Raw genomic sequence first — 15,893 nt, 5'->3', positions numbered from 1 at the left:
AGCAGGCGCAGGTGGTTGAAGAGGCATCTCCCCAGTGGGTGGAAACATTTTTTTGTAATACGAAAGCATGAATTGCAAGTCAGAGACTACAGAACTTGGCAGACTCACCATCTACTCCTGCAATGGCTGTTCCTGGGAAGCATAATATTGTGCATCATAGACCTCATTATATTCCTCCTCCTCCTCCTGACATTTTACATTTAACTGGGAGGGACTGTGCGCGATCTTATAGGGCCCTCTGTTATCCAAGTCCTCTTCCTCCTCTAGCAAATAGTTGGTATGAGGGGAGTCACCTTACTAGGAGAGGCATGTTTCAAGGGTCACAGCAACGATTCCTGATGTTTGAGTCTTTTTCGAGTAGTTGACGGGACAGACAACAAGGTCGCTGATGGGGTTGTCGTCAGAGTGATGGAGGATGTATCCATCTTAGGCGGAGTTGTCATCAATGGGTGCGTGGACTGAAGCACTGTGAGTAGCATCGACACAAGAGATTTTGCCAGCGCGAGAAGAGGCAATCTTGAGCATTGATCGCTTAGTCAGGATGTCATCATTGAGAAAGAGGTAGACGTGGACAAAGAAGAAATGGTTGACCGTCATCTTCATCAATGATACTGCTGTATACGTCTTGACCATCAACACTCTCGTCAACAGTGGGGTGCTGTCGACAATCTGTCAGCAGCCGGTGCTGAGGAAGATTTTTTGAAAGTATGGGAGAGCTTACGAGGTGGTGTAGGTGGCTCAGAGAAGGAGTTTTAGACCTTTTATAGGAGGTAGAGTGTTGTTTTCTCTCTTTACTGATGAATGCGACCTGGAACTGTGAAGAGACGTGTAAGGGCTGCTGTCTTTGTAAGACCTTGAGGCGGTCTTTTTGAGGCTTTTTTGGGCTGGTCTTAGGAGGATCTAGCAAGGGATGATCTCTCTATTTCTTGTGGGATCTCCTGGAAGACGGAAAGGAGTCCTCAATGTCAGAGTTTGAAACTAGCTCTTTCCTGGTTTTGAGCTTTTGTAGTCAGATAAACAGCCTTTGTACTCTGTCCTATAACGTTTTTGTAGAAAAGATACAACATACCTTACAGTCCTTCGCAGAGTAATCCGGGTAAAGGCAAAAAATGCACTCCTGGTGCAGGTGCTCAGAGTGTAACCTCTTTTTGCCGCAAGTATTACAGGGTCTAAAGCAGTGGAAAGAAATTAATCATCGGGCCCCCCTCATAATTTTTTATAATTATTATTAATTCATTTTAAGTTGACAATGCTTAAATATGTCTATACTTAGTTAAACATTGCATTTGAGTTCTGTTACCTTTTTAAAAATACAATACATTTTTTCTGCTTAAAACAAAGCATTTTATCTGCATAATGCTTCTTTTGACCAGAGCCTGCCACACCCACTGGGATCACTTGAGGCCCCCCTAGGGGGGCCCGCCCCTCAGTTGGAAGACCCCTGATCTGAAGAGATTTTTCATTTCCACGTCAGACATGACGTTAGCAGTCTGATAAGGTGAACTGTGAGTACTGAAGGTGAAAACATTTACAGCAATAAAGAACAAGCATTTGCAATGCAATGAGTCTCGCGTTTGCTCGAGTTAGAGCTTTTAACTGGACTTTTCTTGCCACACAAATTGAAAATGAAAAGTACAACAGTTGACATAAGCAAGCCAATTCAAAGCGCCACACCCGTGAGCGCGAAGGAGAGATACAACAGGAAAAAGAAGTTAGCTCACAGTCAAACGTATCTGTAAATCTGCAATTATCCATGTAAAAGGGTCGATGTCCACGGCGGTAATAAAACTGCCCCAAGGAGGGACAAGCATAAAACATTTGCCAATTACAACAAAGGATTTCTGAAAGGTAAGCCCATGACAAGTGATAGTGATGGGCATGCCGTGGGCAAAAGCCCACATAAATAGCAAAACGTCGGAAAAGCAGTGCTTGCGCCCTGCTATGCTCGACCTAAAAATGAGACTATAGTCTTATCAAGTATCCAAATATTGAGAAGCTGAGCAGTGCTCAGTGGATACTCCCTAGCATGAAGTGCACTAGAAAATCTGAGGGACTGGAGCTTCTCTTAGGAGTGTTCTTAAGGACACTGCATCCCGATTGGTTGAAGGATAGGTTTGGTCTCTTTTTTCAAATTGACTATGACAGACTGCAAAATTGAAGGGTCTAGGGCCTTCTTGCACTATCTTTAGCATGGTATTACTATTACATGGGACCAGAGACTTCCATTTTGACGACGGGGCAAGATTCAAGCATGTTAATCTATGAAAGTTCCAGTACTGGTGTACATCAGAAATAACCTTTTGGAAGAATGTGTGTATCCTAATTACTACCCTGTTACAGTGGAACACTGTGTAAGGCTTGATGGTCTGAGCAGATGTGATAGCTCCTAAAAATGCTGCTTTGCAGACAAGGTGCTTACATGTAGCCTTGTGAATAGGCTCAAAAGTCATAGAAAATCTTCTGACCAAGCCCTTAAAAGGGCATTGATGCTCGATCCCTGTTGTGGTTGTCTGGATGCAAAATCTTGGCATTTTCTGTTTTGTGTTGTTATGAAGATGTTTAAAGAGGGTGTTCTCCCTTCTTAGAAGACATATTCTAAAAACTGGTCACCCAGGACCCATTCATGGTTCGCATCATAATAGCTGCTGAGAACATTTGCTTACATGGTCATCACTCCTGGGATATGGATCACTTATGTACAGATCCCTGGCTTAAGTCCAAAGCCAAATCGATTGAGCTTCCATTGACAAGGGTCGAGACAAGGTGCCTCATTGCTTGTTAATATAGCGCATGGTGGTAGGGCGTCTTTCTGAATCCTGATTGTTGTCTTCTTGACCTGGGATGGGATGAATTGTTTAGGAACTAGATAAACTGTTCTCAGCTCGAGATTTATGTGAGATGTTCTCTCCCTATTGATCTACTATACTTGAACCAACAGATGATTTAAGTGCGCACCGATCCTATCAGAGATACATCTGTAACAACTGCTTGTAAATGATATTCTTTCTGAAAGGGGACTCCTTGAAGAACACACTGGACCCGATTCACAAAGGTAAACTTAGACCTTAAGTCTTTGGGTCTAAACTAAGACTTCGGGTCCAAACTTAGACTTCAGTTCTAAGTTTATCTGTGGGAATCAGGTCCTTTGACTATTTCACCGCCATGCTATAGACTGAACTGACGCAGAAGTTAACATCAAATGGTCTTCCTCATTGTTCATCTTTTGACACCATTGTTCCCTCAGAATACCATTCCAAGGATCTCATTAGTTGACATGCATGTGGGACAATGTAAACACTAGATGCCATAGAACATAGGAGCAACGAGATTTGTCTGACTTCTAGACAGTTGTTTTTCATTCACAGATGGCATCTGTTCCATATGTAAGATAGGCTCCTTGCCGAAATAAACACTTTTCATTTTATGGTATTTATAATTGCCTATAGGTAGGGTACCCACTGTGGAAGAATGAGGGTTGCAGACATATTTGAATCTTTAATTTGCATAATACAGGACGAATGATACAGAGGTCTTGGTTTGTCTTTTGCAGAATGTTGGCCTACTGAAGCCAGTCATTCAGGTAGGGATAAATGAAGATAATCTTACACCTGAAATGGGTTACTATCACTGCCATAGTTTTCAAGAAGGAGCTGATTTAAAACCAAGCGGCAGAACTCTCATTTGGTAGTGATCTCTTCTACCACTAATCCTAAGTATTTTCTGTACTATGGAGCTACTGATGTATGAAAGTACACATTTTAAAGTCTTTCTCAAACATTCAGTTGCTTTGTATTAGATGCAGATTAATTCAATGAAAGTCCAACCTTCAGAATATCTGTCTTTTAATATATTTGTTTGTGAACCGAAGTTCTAAAATTGGTCTGAGCTCTTCCAATGAACCAGTCTTTTGTACTAGAAAATAACTGAAGTATATACCTAGGCAGATGATTTTTTTAAAATCAGAACTAAAATTTGATACTCAGATAACAGTTTTGTAGGAACTGGTAGTGGAATGGACTTGAAAAGTAGAAAGTATCCATGAGATAAAATTGACCACATATTTGTCTCCTGTAATTGTTACAGTTCCCTCTTCCCAATACCACCAAACCACTGCTCCCACTGGAGTAGGAAACAAAAGGGGGGGGTCAGGGTCAGAAGGATGTCATTGTATGCCCCCTGAAGAATTACTTTTTTACAGGTTGTCGATTTTGAGGGTGTCTTGGGTATGGATAATTGTCTTTGATATGGATATCTCCGTCCCTACGGATATTGTTGTGGCTAAAATGGCCAACTATGAGACTGAACCCACTGCTTCAAGAATTTGTGGTTATTAGTTTTATTCTGCTACCTGAAACATTTTTCTTTCATCATTGGTGCAATGAAAAAAAAGGAGAAGCCCCTGGAAAAGAAAGAAGAATCATCCACTTGGGCTTCAGACTTAAAAATATTAAAACTGAGCCAAGAAATACTTCTGATTGCTATTCCTTTGCATCAGGCACTAGAGCTAATTCAGCAGAATCAGGAGCTAGAAGTGAGTTACTTGGATGGCAATCACTGAGTTTTCCTAAGAAGCCTTGTTGCCAATTTTTGGGCAAATTGTACATGAAGAGCCCTGGGTTGTCCATGTTTTCTGGCTGCTAACTGCCTAGGAGAGCAGTTGCGCTAACGATCTTAAGATATGTCACAGATGTTTCACAGACCTTTCTGCCAGCATCATCCCACCGTTTACTCTTTCCCTGGTGCTGCAGTAGTTTCTAGCCCTGAGGTGTGTCTAAGTCTCACTGATGTTACTATGCTCAAGCCTGGTTTTGGAGAGGACCTTAGACATTCAGAATCCTGTTGAGGAGCCTTATATTTTACCAAAGAAGTAGAGTTGCTGCTTTTACCATAGCAGGCGTAAATAATTTTTCTTCTGCTATGTCTGAGAGGCCAGGGACAAGCAAAAGAAGATGTGTTGTGCCGCCCTTGGTTGTAAAGTTTCCACAATACTCAACATTGTAGAATGAGGAGTTTCTTGGAAGTATCAATAAGAGGGAGTGAGAAGCAGAACAAAAAAGATATTTGCTCAGGTTCCCAAGCAATAAAGAGAGTGAAACCACACCACTCTCGAGACTGGCTCTAACAAAATGGCATCACCCTGGGAGAAGAGGTAATTTTATTCCAATGGACTCTTTCACAGATCTCACCACAGCAAGAGACTCTTCCTCCGGGTGAAAGTAGGATCCGATAATGATGCTACCATCTGTTAGAACATCAGTGGCTAACAACTTACCACTGATGAGGGTCAAAATACAATTTTTAAGAGATATCTGGTCCAGAGATTACTTTGGTTTAACTCCCTTCTAATATTTCTCAATGAGGGATTTGTACAGGCATTTTGAGTGTTTATGAATCTTTGGACAAGACTTCATAAAAAGTTGAGATTTGTCTACAGGTGATACAAGAGAATGGGACACTGCTGAAGATGTGTGTGTGTGTACGAAGGATGAGACTCATTTGTATCAGAACACAGAAATGAATGAGTTGTGTGCCTTTTATTCTTCTCTGGGGTGTGTACTGTATCCCTTGATGAAGACGGAGGACACAAAGTACGTGAGGATGTCTCTTGCTCCTTCCTACCAGAGATACAGATGTGGTTCTGGAACCATACTTGGTAGCGAAAGTTGTAAAGGCTCCAGAAATCCTTGAATGAGATCCTTAAATGGAATTATGGGTTTCAATGGCATTAGTGGAAGAGGATGAGAAGCTGAGCGACAGGCAGTGGTAAGGACTGAGGAGTTCTAGATATGTCTTCTGCTGTTTTTGCTTCTTTGGTGTTTGAGAGACAGAAGACAGAGAAAATCTTGGAGTTGGAATCTGTGGAGGTAATATCAGCCACTACACCGGGCCGGGGGTGACTGAACTGCTATTTTAAACTTTTTCCTTTTTAAATGTTTTAACACAGTTTGGATTGCTGTCACTGCTAAAACTGTTGGGTCACATTTTTAAATAAGGGGAATTATCATTTAGGCACGCTCACTTTCACACCTTTGGAGCCACAATTTTTGCTCCTGACTCGCTCTAGTGTTCTGGCTGGTCCCCTATTAATGAAGGATGCAGTGCGGATGCGGGGTCAGGCACTACACTGGTGGTGTTGAACTGTTATTTTTAACTTTTTCCTTTTGAAATGTTTTTACATTGTCTGGATTGCTGTCGATGCTAAAACTGTTTTCAAAATAAGGGGAATTTTCATTTAGGCATGCTCTTTTTACACATTTGAAGCCGCCATTGTTGTCCCTGATGCACTCTAGTGTTTCCAGCTGGCCCCCTATTAATGAAGGATGCAAACCAGATGGGCAGTCAGGTCAGCCACTACATCGGGGTGATCGAACTGTTATTTTAAACTTTTTCCTTTTTTAAAATTTTATACTGTTGGATTGCTGTCGCTGCTAAAACTGTTGGGTCGTATTTTTAAAATAAGGGGAATTATCATTTAGGCACATGCACTGTCGCACATTTTGGCACATTCTGAGCTGCCATTTTTGCTCCTTACGTCCTTTAGTTTTTCTGGCTGGTCCCCTATTAATGAAGGGCACAGAAGATGCACCACTGATGCGCCAAAGGCAAGTCCATCTGCGCCCACCTGGGGCTAGGGGTTATGCCCCTTTGGTACAAACCAAAGTAAATTACACTGCTTCTCAGCTTCAAGCTCCTTAAACTCTGAGTAATTCTTGTTTACAATCTATCGACCCTAGTCATGATGAAGTAATGTGTGAGCACTGCAGTTTTCATTTCCAATGTGAGATGGGCCAATTCCATGTATCCCCAATTCCCTCAGTATGGCACATGTGCTTAGTAAACTGTCATTCTCTGGCCGCTCACAAATTGGAAATGTTTTGTCTTTTGATGGAGCTATCCCCTGAAGTACTTTTTCTCACTGAAACACGGCTACATGAGAGCTGTGCCCCAGATGTGGTCCAAGCATTGCCTCCAGGTTATTGTATTGCTAGACTAGATAGGCAAGACAAAGAAGGTGGTTGGAGAGCCATTATCTATAAGGAAACTATAAAAGGTACACTTTCCCAGCTTGAAATTAAGAACAGGGAAAGCATTCTTTTTACTTTAACACTCAGTCCAACCTTTACCATCTTTGGTATTTTATTGTATACAACACCACGATCACACATCCATTTTGTGCAATCTCTTCGTGACATGGTCGTGGGGTTATACATAAACTGACCCAGTTTGACTGAACTTGGTGATTTTATGGTTTAAATCTATTTTATTGTTTATAATCAAGGTGTATTACAACATACTTCCACCTACAACCAAAGGCCGGTGTGATTTAAAGGAACAAGATGCAATAACCAGGAAGAGATAAGGAGGAAGGTAGCTGGTACTTGAAGGGGGGAGGGACGGGAAAGAATAGAAGGAGAGGGAGATAGAGGTAAGGGGGGGGGAGGATTCCTCAGCAGCTCATTATAGATGAAAACGGAATACCACTAGTATAATAGGTTATGAGGGCTTAGTAGCAGATGTCCCCAATGCTCATGGAGTTGTATGGACTAGGTGGGTGAGTCCAAGGACTTGTAAGTAGGCCAAGCACGTAACTCTCAAAATTCATCATACAGGAAGCTCACACATCTCACCCAGGTTTTCTCAAAGCACAGTAGCGTATGAGATGCAGTGGCTGTTAATTTATCCACTCCCAGGAGATCCCACAACTTGTGGAGCCAATTCAAGAGTGACAGCTCTGAACCCCAGTGTGCCAGCAGGACCTGTTTTGCCACCCCACGTGCCAGAGTCCCCCTTCGGTGACTTCAATGGGTAAGTGAGCGGATTAGGGTGTACTAAGAGTATGTAGCTGGGGATGTCTGTTTCACATATCTTGTCAATGTCAGTCAGTATTTGCCCAGAATGGTTGCATCTTGGGACAGTGCCAGAGCAAATGTGTTAGTGTGCTTAAATGTACACAGTGTATCCAACAAGTTGCGTCACTGTTCTGTTTCCACTTAGCCACTTAACTGGCATGTAAAACCAGTAATACGCAATCTTAAGCATCATTTTTGCACACGTAACACCACAGGCAGCGGTGTGGGCCCTGTGCCAGATGTCCCCCTATTCCTTGGTGGTGAATGTAAGTTTGCACTCAAGTTTCCAGCGTTTTTGCACTGGGAATTTGTTGGTGGGGGCTCTTGGGGAGCAATGAGGAATTTATAGATGTCAGAGAGTATGTGTTTGTCAGATGATCGGTGATAAGCCACTTTTCAAATGAGGTCAGATGACAGCTCACGTGGGGGCAAACGTGGGGTTGCAGAAGCCAGTGCCTAAGGGCCATGTATTGCCAGGGAACACTGGAGGGAAGGTCATCTTGATTCTGGTGTTGTGAAAAATCCATAATGCCCTTAGTCTCAGATACATCACCCAACCTCTTGCAGCCCGCTAGCAGGAAGTCGGGGTTGCCTATAAAGTGGTCAGGGGCGATATGCATGAGGACTGCTTATGCCGGGTTTGTACTGCGTCCCAGACTCCTATTGTGGCACGTGTCAATGTATACACTGGGGGGCGATGGGGTTTAGGCAGCCATGGTATTTTCCAGGTGTGGATGCCCGCAACCACTTGGTCTATAAAGCACCAGTGTTTCTGCGCATAAGGACTAGCCCATTTCACCATGTAGTCGAGCTTGGCAGCCTCATAATATCTCATTAAGTGTGGGATGCCCAGTCCGCCCTCTAAAGAGGCCATATAAGCTTGCTTTTTCGCAATGTGCACCTTTTTCCCGTCCTAAAGTAATTGATGAGATGCTGTGACTTGCTGAGGGCAAAGGGAGGGAGCTGCAGTGGTAAAGTTTGCATGACATACAGCAGCTTTGGTAGAAGTGTCATCTTGACCACCAGCAGCTGCCCCAGCCACAAGAGTGTCTTTCTTCCAGGAAGAGAGATCAGACCTGGTAGTGGTCATTAGCTTGGCATAGTTGCTGTTGGCAGTTCGGCCTGGTGTCGGAAGTAACTGCAGGCCCAGATAGGTTACCCCACTGGGGTGCCCTGGTGAAGGGGAAAAGACACTCCAGATTAGTCTGGTCGGCCTTAAGCTGGGTGAGGTTAACAATATTGGACTTCGGAAAGTTGATTTTAAAACCGGAGACTGTCTTCAGTATGATCATCACAACATCAGCATAAAGTGACTACAAGCCCCCCAATGCCATTGTTTAGGCATATCTGTTCGGCAAAGGGTTCCATATAGAGGGCAATAAGCAGGGGTGCAGAGGAAAGCCCTGACAAGTACCCCTAGTGATTTCAAATGGCAGAGACATCAGGCAGTTGACCCAGACGGCTGCCCGAAGGCGCCTGCAGCTGAACCATACCCATCTGCAGAACCACCGGCCCAAGCTCATTTTAGTGAGTACCAGTTCGAGATACGGCCAATGTGCCAAGTCGAATAGCTTTTTGGCGCCAACAGAGTAGAAAGGCGAGGGCCTGGGTCCGATAGGCCTTGTCAAGAAGGTGGCACAAATGCTTAGTGTTATTGCTACAGTTGCGTTCTGGTATGAACCCTGCTTGATCAGAGTCTAGATGTTGCATGTCTGGGGCCAGGCGGGAGGGTAATATGCTTGTAAAAATCTTGGCTTCGACATTTAACAGTGAGATAGAGTGGTATGAGGACCAGTGGGTGGGATTCTTGCCCAGCATAGGGCTAACTGTGATGGTTGCCAGTTGCATAGTATCAGTGAGTGTACCAGTCGTGCTAAAAGAGTTATACAGCCGAGTAAAGATGGGTGGTAGGTCAGGAGCCAAGGTCTTAAAGAAAACACCCATGTAGCCGTCCAGACCGAGAGCTTTGCCAGATGGCAGCCGCTGTATAGCCATCAACTCTTCTGTGACTTGGATGTCCTTATCTAATCCTAAGGAGTCAGTCAGGGGAAGGCAGTTCAGGGGTAGTTGTGCCAGATATGATTCAGCGTCCCCTAGAGCCTGGGTTTTGGCAGTGTAGAGCGTGGTGTAAAAGTGTTCCAACGCCTGAACTGTGTGTCCATCTTGGACGGCCATGTGGCCCTGCGAGTCCTCAACCACTAATATTTGCTGTTAAAGGGTCTGGGCCCGGAGCCTATGTGCCAACAGGCGCCCCGCTTTATTAACATCAACATAGTATTTCTGCTTTAGGCGCAGGATAGCGTACTCAGCTTTGCCAATATCAAGAGCTTTGAGTTGCTTGCAGACAGTCGTAAGGTGCCTCCTCACATTGTACGTTTATGTTCTTCTTCTAAGTCCCTCACCTTAGTCTCCAACTGTGACCGCTTATCGCTCCTGTCCTTGTTCATCCGAGCTGCCACTGCTATAAAGCGACCTCGGAGTACTGCCTTTAAAGAACCCCAAAGTAATGCTATGATGGTCTCTGGGGTTTTGTTAGTATGCAGGAAGTCTCTAATGGTGAATGTTATTTCATTGACTGTGTCTTGGTTAAGACACCAAGGCCCTCATTCTGACCCTGGCGGTTTGAAACCGCCAGGGCAGAGGGCCGCGGAAGCACCGCCAACAGGCTGGCGGTGCTTCATGGGCAATTCTGACCGCGGCGGTAAAGCCGCGGTCAGAAAAGGGCAACCGGCGGTTTCCCGCCGGTTTACCCCTGGCCCAGGGAATCCTCCATGGCGGCGCTGCTTGCAGCGCCGCCATGGGGATTCCGACCCCCTTCCCGCCAGCCTGTTCCTGGCGGTTTACACCGCCAGGAAGAGGCTGGCGGGAACGGGTGTCGTGGGACCCCTGGGGGCCCCTGCACTGCCCATGCCACTGGCATGGGCAGTGCAGGGGCCCCCTAACAGGGCCCCATAATGATTTTCAGTGTCTGCTTTGCAGACACTGAAAATCGCGACGGGTGCAACTGCACCCGTCGCACCCCTGCAAATCCGCCGGCTCCATTCGGAGCCGGCTTCCTCTTTGCAGGGGCTTTCCCGCTGGGCCGGCGGGCGATCTTCTTGAGATCGCCCGCCGGCCCAGCGGGAAAGTTAGAATCACCGCCGCGGTCATTTGACCGCGGTGCGGTGTTTGGGCGGTTTCCGCCCGCCGCCCGCTGGGGTCGGAATGACCCCCCAAGTGCGGTGTTGTGAGGTGGGACCCGGGAGGTGCCAAGTGATGGATATGGGAGAGTGGCCGGAGAGTGCAGCCACTCCAATGTCAACTGCCTTAGTTACTGCGGTCAAGCACTGGGGATGAGAAAATATGCTAACACAGGACTGGTGTGCCTCTGAAAAAAACGTATATCTCTTCTCAGGACGGTGGCCCTGTGACCAGATATCTACCAGGCTGATCACTGTCAACACGCCTCAGATCGCGCTCCTGCATGGCCTGACTTCTGTGTGGACCTGCCATGGAAGCATCTGGGACAACATTAAACTCGAGGAAGATCATAATGTCCACGTCCAGAGTAGCTAATATCTGCCCTACTGCCTCCTCAAGGAAGGCCTCCTGACGGTTGTAGGGTGCATTTATGTTGGCTAATGTGAACGTGTAACCCTTTGTGTCAATGTGTATGAACAACAATCTACCTAGAATTGCTACATCTGCTTTCTTTCCCTGCCCGATGGAAAGTACTGGCTGTTGGACCAACTGGAGCATAGAGGCTTCCAGTGTTCCTTAAGGAGGTGTGTCTCTTGCATGAGGCAGACATCGCAATGCGAGTCTCTAAGTAGGGAGAGAAGTCCAAGTCAATTCACCGGGGAGTTCAGTCCACGAACATTAGAAGTTGAAATCTTAATCATTTGGCAGTAGGTGTGTGGAGCTGACATGAGGGTAGGCAAGGGACCCCGTTGGAGCTAGTGAAGTATTTGACTGACTGCGTGGCAGCGATTAGCATCTGACCTGGTATGCGCTGTGAGTGTGAGAAGAACAGGGACAGACAATACAGCTGGGTGGTTTCCTGCCTCAGAAAATTCTTGTGGAGTGAAGTTCAAGGGTCTGGGTTGTCGGCAAAACTCATCTTAAGCCCCCAAAAGGTGAAGCAAAGGGGGCTCTTCCGCCATTGGCAAGAGTCCGTAAATAAAGGAGTGAAGCTAAGCAGAGGGGGTGGGAACAGTCTCTTTGTATGGGGTGAGGGAAAAGAATTTCCAATGAAAAAAGCAGAGCCTCCACTAGTCATTATCTGGATCGGAGGCGCTGTCCCCCCTCTTGAGCTGCTGCAATAGGGTAGCCCGTTACTGCTGATGTTCTCAGGCTGCAGGTTTGTGGGGTGGTTTCTTCTTCGAGCAGGGGATGTATCTGTTATAGATGGGGACAGAGAGTGATCGAGTTGAGTTTCAGAAAGGTCAGCGAGCTGCAAGCTGTCCCCTCCCAATAGTGTGCGAGTTTCCTTTAGAGTACGCAGGCTGTTTTTTTCCTTATTCTAAATTGAATGGGTGTCCCGGTTTATATCTGATCTCTTTCTCACAAAGGATGCTGGTGAGGGTCTGAAGGGCCCTTCTGAGCTGCAGGGTAATAAAGGATAGGTCTTGATACAGCCACACCTTAATACCTTCAAAGTCAATAACGTTTTGTCTAGCACCGCAGCCATGATGGCTTCTTTCTGTTTGTAGTAGTGAACGACCCGCTCTATGTGTGCGATCTAGAATAATTTCCTAATCAGTTAGTGCCGGTGCCACCTGATGGAATAGGCAGAGACACAATCTTCCTACTTCCTGGAATTTGCCTACAGTGGGACACCTTTAAAGCATATATTGCAGCGCTTCGACCTGTTCTCTAAATCCTCCAGTTGGTAGTTGAGGTCAGCCTCCCGTTTTATCCCTGAGAGTGAGAATTTCGTGGCGGTGTTCCTCCAATTCTTCATTGCGTGAGCCGCAAGCTTGTCCCAAGGAATCGACCCTCTGTCCCAGTTCATCCATATTCCTTTTAAGGTCTTTAAAGTCGGCTTCCAGTTCCTGTTTCAGGGCTTCTATGTCGTACCTTAGGGTACTGAGAGGCTTTCAAGGAATGTCCACATGGCTGGAACATACTCATACTGGAGCACCCCCTGAGACGGCAGAAGGAGCAGGCACCTCTGTCGATCCATACCCGCTTGGTTGCTTTTCTTCATAGAGGGCTTGTAAGCAGGTCTTTAATGGAAGAGTCCCTCCGAGTCTGGAGGGCTGTTGACATAATGGCTAGGAAATAAGCTCAGGCCCCGGAAAGCGCAAAGCATGGGCCTTGCTGGGTCGTTCCTCCCGTTGTTAGTTTATGGGCCTGACGTTCCGTACCCAGAGACCTTCTCCCCACTCCCTGTGCTTCAGCCCAAGGAGCATGCAGCAGCAAGGGGAAGGCACCTGATCCAACAGGGCCCAGCAGGACGCCACAGTGCGCTACGGCCCAAAGAGAACCCAGTACTTCACGCCTCTTTCTGGGGGCACCACACCCCAGGTCTACTCCAGGGCGGGTATTTGCCTCACACCCCTGTCCGCTGTGATCAGAAACTCAGTTAATGGAGGGCACAAATGTGGCCACCTCGCATTCAATTAGTAGCCTGTAGTTAGTTCGTAGCCGATGAACAGTGGGGTTTAAGCTGCACTCCGCCATCAGGAGTCTTCTGCTAATTGTTCATGCCCTAGGCAAGCCAGATGTCAGCCGGGGCTGCTGGTGAGTCTCTGCACTATCGATGCAGGTGGTGGGGAATTGTAGGGGGTTAAAATCGGAGCCACACAACACAGCAAACCCGTCAAGGCCCATTCATGGCTGCCATCTTGCCTGCCGCTGCGCTCCACCTCTCACTGAGGGAATTCACACCGTCCGCATCTATCTGTCAGCGAAGCCGTTCCCTTCGCTTCCCCGTGTGCTCAGGAGATGTCCCCAAGTGTTGCGGCGGGGTAGGGAGCCCTTTGCGGAGCCGGGACCGCAGCTGCCAAGGATAACGGTGGCGGAGCTCCGTTAGACATGCCCCCTCTCTGTGCTTGGTGATTTTAACATACATATAGATGATGTTAAAAATGGCATGTCTACTACATGTCATCTGCTACAGGACTTAACCTCGTTGGACCTCGTGCAACTAGTGGGGGGACCTACCGATGACAAAAGCCACACTATTGATCTAGTGTTTAGTAATATTAATAATCTTCAGATGTCCAATCCCTCTCCCCTTACTTGGTCCCACCATTTTCTAATATCATTTACTGTCCCCATCCTATTCTCTTCATCTGCTAGGGAGTCAGTTAGACTGTGAGAACGCCCTTGGACCACGTTAAAGCTGTAGGAGTGGTCAATCTCTCTCTCAACAACCAGACCCTTCCTACCCAATGCCATTAACTCATCTACCAGCCATTTTAATGTCTATTACTGATTCATTAGACACTGTTTTACCTGCAAGGTGGCACAAGACTGCCCACGGAAAAATAATCTCCTTGGTTTAATATGCATTTACTTGCTCTAAAAAAGGACTGCAAGTGTTTGGAAAAAAGCTGGAGAACCTATGATGAAAATAGCAAATTGATCTATAGGAAGGCGATTAGGGGTTATAATGCTGAAATAATAATAGCTCAATCAGTGTATTACTCAGCTAAAATTGAGCAGTCCACCAACAATCCCAAAGAGATTTTTCAGATTCTCAAAACTATTATAGAGCCCAAGTCTGTGGATTATTCCCCAGAAGCTTCAACTCAGCATAGTAATGACTGGCTATCTTCTTTCAAAAGATGATTTTCGATATTTATTCTGCTTTACCGGTGGCTCAAACAAAGAATCATCAGAAATCATTTCCCTCCCAGTACAACCAGAGGGCTCTCTTGAGGCTTTCCAGCACTTCCGGTAAGCCATGTGACAGATTTATTGAAGAAAGTGAAGTCAGGTTCTCCCCTTTACCCCGCTCCACCCTATATTCTTAGTCAAGGGTCTGACAGCATTGCTCCAGTTCTGATTAATCTGGTCAACCTTTCCTTGAATAGTGGGCAGGTCATACGACAATGGAAACACGCTGTGATCAAACCCCTCTTAATCAAATAAAAAAGGGGTTTGATCCTCTCTGTTTGAATAATTACCAACCTATTACCCTATAACTAGGTCCTTCACAGCACCTGGAGAAATATGTTAATATACATATTTCTGCCTTTCTTGAATCAAATTACATCCTTCATCCCGCACAAATGGGATTTAGACCCCCGAACAGGACAGAAACAACCTTGCTGGGGGCAGCTGAGGAACTCGGATATTTGTTGAATCAAGGAGAATCAGAAGCTGTTATCCTCCAGGACCTCAGCGCAGCCTTCAATATTGTAGACCATGCTACGCAAATTCATAGAATTTCAAAAGCATGCATCGTAGGCCATGCCCAGAAATAGATTTCTTCCTTTTTGGTGAACAGAACATTTAAGATCCTAGACTGTTCATGCTTCTCTGAAAGTCTCTCAGTGGGCTGTGGGGTTCTGCAGGCAACCTCTTTGATCCCACTCTTTTTAATATATATGTGTGTGTGTGTACCCCCTGGCCGAAATTGTACATTCCTTTGGGTTGTCTCTTGTCTGTTCTGCCGAGTACACCTAGTTAATGATGTCTATTTCCCCGGATCCCAGGTCTAGTCATTATAATCTATCCCCCTTCCTTCAGGAAGCAGCCAGATGGATGACTAAGGGCAAAATCAAGCTCAATGAAAACAAGACGGAGATCATGTTATTGAGCAATAATTGTATCCAGGAAGTCCCTTCTCCTGTGCCTGATTGCCTGGGAAGGCTTCCTAGCTCTAAACAAGTGATAAAGAGCCTTGGAATGTGGAATGAGTCTAGTCTCACCATGGAGTGATTACCAAGAAAGGTTTTTAAGTCACTTCCCTTAGCTAGGGGACTAAGGTGGTCATTATGACATTGGCGGTGACAGTTAAAGTGGTGGTAATACCGCCAACAGGCTGGCGGTAATTACTGCCAAATTAAGACCATGGCGGTGAGAACTCCCATAGACAGCCAATTTACCACA

General features: G+C 45.9%; 1 protein-coding gene across 5 annotated transcripts in view; it reads right to left on the bottom strand.

The window, feature by feature from the left end:
• LOC138299052 (zinc finger protein 419-like) overlaps window positions 1-15,893 on the bottom strand; it is a 233,787-nt gene that overhangs the window by 87,045 nt on the left and 130,849 nt on the right. The window lies entirely within an intron of this gene.

This window comes from Pleurodeles waltl, chromosome 1_2 (assembly GCF_031143425.1).
Source record: "Pleurodeles waltl isolate 20211129_DDA chromosome 1_2, aPleWal1.hap1.20221129, whole genome shotgun sequence".
NCBI classification, from domain to species: domain Eukaryota; kingdom Metazoa; phylum Chordata; class Amphibia; order Caudata; family Salamandridae; genus Pleurodeles; species Pleurodeles waltl.
The sequence above is the reverse complement of the archived record's forward strand: the minus strand, read 5'-3'. Positions and strand labels throughout refer to the sequence as shown.